Source organism: Scatophagus argus, chromosome 10 (genome assembly GCF_020382885.2).
Source record: "Scatophagus argus isolate fScaArg1 chromosome 10, fScaArg1.pri, whole genome shotgun sequence".
Taxonomy (NCBI): Eukaryota; Metazoa; Chordata; class Actinopteri; family Scatophagidae; genus Scatophagus; species Scatophagus argus.
In genome coordinates this window covers 24,436,766-24,440,838 of record NC_058502.1, presented here as the reverse complement: position 1 = coordinate 24,440,838, position 4,073 = coordinate 24,436,766, and the positions used below count along the sequence as shown (strand labels likewise).

Genomic DNA, 4,073 nt, shown 5'->3' with positions numbered 1-4,073 from the left:
AAATTTCAAGTGCTGATCCTGAAGTCAAAGAGGCTTATGTTCATGACATTCAAGTCCACGAAGATGTTCCACTTCTGGATCGTATGCACAACTTCTCAGACTGGTCAAGACTAGTCAGGGCTGTAGCTAGACTGACACGCAGAGTAAAGCAAGCCAAGGGACTACAGCGAAAGTCAAGTGAAGCCACAACTTTGGAGGAAAGAAGAGAAGCAGAATCAATGCTTATAAGGATGGTACAAAAGGATAGCTTTGCTCAAGAAATGCAGCACTTGAGACATGGCAACGGTGAGCGTAGTGAAGTAATGAACAAGCTGCAGAGTCCATTTCTGGACAAGGAAGGTGTCCTCAGAGTAGGTGGGCGCTTGACTCATGCAGCCCTCCATCCACATGTGAAGCATCCCGCGATCCTTCCTCGAGACAGCTACTTGTCATCACTCTTTATAAAACATTATCACGAGAAAGTGTACCATCAAGGACGTGCTTTGACTATGAACGAGCTCCGTGCTAATGGGATATGGATCCTTGGGTCTGTGTCATCATACATCTACAAGTGCACCAGATGCAGGAAATTAAGAAGGTCCCCAGAACAACAAAAGATGGCAGATCTTCCTGTTGAGCGCACAGAAGAGGCCCCTCCCTTCACCTATTGTGGGATGGATTGTTTCGGGCCATTTTATGTCAGGGAAGGAAGAAAAGAGCTCAAACGCTATGGACTTCTACTTACCTGTATGGCTTCTAGAGCAGTGCACATTGAAATGCTCGATGATCTGTCTACTGACTCCTTCATTAATGCACTTCGTGCTGCCATTTCCATTCGCGGGCCAATTCGTCAGTTAAGATGTGATCAGGGTACAAACTTTGTTGGTGCTAGGAGAGAGTTTGCTGAGGCATTAACTGAAATGAAAGAAGAGAAGTTCAAAGCAGAAGGATGCGAGTTTATCATGAATACACCAGCTTCAAGTCATATGGGCGGAGTTTGGGAAAGGCAAATCCGCACCATCAGAAGTGTCTTAACATCAATCCTGGAGCAGTCATCCAAACAACTTGACTGTTCTTCTCTTAGGACATTTTTGTATGAAGTCATGGCTGTGATCAACAGCAGGCCTTTAACCACTGATTACCTCTGTGATGCTTCTTGCCCCGAGCCCCTGACACCTAATCACATTTTGACCATGAAGTCTACAGTAATCGCTCCACCTCCTGGACGATTTGTTAGAGAGGATCTTTATCTTCGTAAAAGATGGCGTCGTGTTTAGTTCCTGGCCAACAGTTTCTGGTTGCGATGGAAGAGAGAATATCTCTTGAATCTTCAGCATCGACAGAAGTGGACCAAGGAACAAAGAAACGCAAAGAAACGCATCCAGAAGACTGTTACACTACTGGAAGCAGATTGAAGGCCTGAGTTTACACTTTCATCCTGTCATTATAAGCTTATAAGCAGTAGTTGAATCTTAAAGTTAGTAAATAAAAGGTTATAAATAAGTTCATCACAAGTTCATATAGCTTCACATTAGGAATAAAGAAATTAAAATAAAATCACAGAAGATTTTGGTGGGAGTATAACTGTCATCAGTTACCTAAATGGCATGAATAATATTTCCAATATATAAATTAATATGGTTATTTCATTTGTTTATGGTGAGCATGGTTTTCATGGTGCGCAGTATATTTTTGTGTTGTATTGGGGTGGAATCTTCTATTCTACTTCCTGGGGGACATAATTCAGGGACGTACAGGAAAGGGATATCTTGAAAAACAGCGGTAATCCAGTTTTCGCCTACCAGGACCAAAGAAGGCTTAAGCTTTATGTGTGAGATGTATTTGATGAATATTGCAAGAGAAGAATGTAACGCGGGTCATTTAACGTTTGAATGGACCCCGGTTGTGGAATATTGTTCTTGAAGAAATGTTATGAAGAGTGATGAACCTTTGTGTGCAACGAACCTAGCTCCTTTTGGTAACAAGCTGCCAGCGAGGTAAGCTTATGTCTCTCAATATTGTAGAGTTACGTAGTCGTCTTCTAAATTGTTAATATTAACTTAGTTTTGTCCAATATGATTCATATAAATTTATTTGTTGTTTGTTATTGTCAGTTTTCACGGGACGAAGCTGAATAAAGAACGCCCTGTAGTTTAAAAGAAAACTCCGTTTCCTCGTGTTACTGTGGGAGCTACAGCCATGTTAGCACTAAGCGAAGCTCAACGACAAACAGGACGGGGATCGGAAAAGGAAAGAATCTAGATGATCGTGCGGTTAATAAACTTTTCCTAAAGTGCTTGTGTACTTATTTGTAAGAACCAACCACAGTAAAAGCTAACACAAAATATGTCGACTGAAGTACACCAATACCACCGAACACCTACGCTAGCAAGTGAATGAGTAGTGCAAGAACAGGAAGTGACGCAATACGCAATACGTTACCCAACGCTGTGGCAGAGGCAGGTACAGAGCTGCTTGGTTATACACACAAAATTGGGGCTCAGAGTGGGTGGAGCGCATTCACAACTTTCAAACATCCCTTACTCCTGCATTTTCCTTGTCCAGTCTCAAAACCTTTCTAATTCCTCTTTCATTTCATCCTTTGGAACTTTCTTCTGCCATCTTTCTATTGTTCCTGCTAACACCGACCCAAGTGAGCCGGATTTACAATCCCTCCATTTATCCAAGTTTGTATGTGACATTTGAAACACTATTACACGTGTTATACAGAGAGGGTGAGTGGCACAGTGCCCAAGTGAGGACCCGATCAAGAAGCTTCTACACGGAGTGTATTACTCATTGCGCTTGACCGTTGAGGGTTATCCCAGTCTACTCACTCGTTTTAACTCACCAACATCTGCAACACCTTAACTGAAGTATCCCTATTGTGCTATTCCAAACCCTGCGTGTACACGACCACTTGAGATCTGTGTGATTGCAGGAATTCTACAACACTCTATGCTGTCCGATACACTGACACATGCACAGTGAAAATATCAATGGAGTAGGAAACCACCTCACATCTTCATGAAAAATAACAAACTTATCCCTGTGTTCTCATGAACAACTTTATCTCTACAGATCAACATAAAATCAAAGAAAACTCTTACCTCATAAACATGTTGAAATTGCTCAGAGTGGGTGGAGCGCATTCACAACTTCCAAACATCCCTTTCTCCTGCATTTTCCTTGTCCAGTCTCCAAACCTTTCTAATCCCTCTTTCATTTCATCCTTTGGAAATTCTTCTACCATCTTTCTATTGTTCCTGCTAACACCGACCCAAGTGAGCCGGATTTACAATCCCTCCATTTATCCAAGCTTTTATGTGACATTTGAAACACTATTACACGTGTTGCAGATGTTGGCGAGTTAAAACGAGTGAGTAGACTGGGATAACCCTCAACGGTCAAGCGCAATGAGTAATAGACTCCGTGTAGAAGCTTCTTGATCGGGTCCTCACTTGGGCACTGTGCCACTCACCCTCTCTGTATAACACGTGTAATAGTGTTTCAAATGTCACATAAAAGGGATTTGCTGTTTGTCATTCATCACTGTTCATCATCAGAAATATATTAACAATAAGTGAGAGACAAATTCTCATATAAAGAGAAATTGTCAACAGAGAAAAGGAGTGATATCATTAGGTTAGCTATGCTCACTGAATGGTAATGTAACACCGGCTAATCATAATCTACCAATGTCTGCGTGTTTGCTCACTTGGTTATGCTTAGTTACAGTTGCCAAGCTACTATTGGACAGTCAGTGTTCTGGGGGCGGGGTTTACTGAATTGTCAGTTTGACATGATTTGGCTTTGATGTGATGATATCTTCAGAGGATCAAAACATCAAAGGCATTCTGCCCATTATAAATGGGACGCAAATTCTGCTGAGTTCAGTTCAGAATTTTTCAGAACACATTCACCTCTGTGTTATCATCAGAGGGAAAAACTCTCACAACAGTGGGAAAAACTGTGCCATCTTACAGGTTTTCACAATTGTTAAAACACATTTTTTGAATCCTCCTGTCCTTTTCTCAGAAATCTAAACACAAAACTTTTTTCTTAAACTGCATTCACAAAACCTTGTGACGGAG

The 4,073-nt window shown here is 41.5% G+C and overlaps 1 long non-coding RNA gene across 1 annotated transcript; it reads left to right on the top strand.

Annotated features, from left to right (window-relative positions):
* The first annotated feature begins 322 nt into the window (after positions 1-322).
* Positions 323-2,138, top strand: LOC124066400. Its single transcript, XR_006844593.1, has 2 exons — positions 323-1,976; positions 2,094-2,138. It is a non-coding gene; the product is annotated as an uncharacterized LOC124066400 (long non-coding RNA).
* The last annotated feature ends 1,935 nt before the right edge of the window (positions 2,139-4,073 follow it).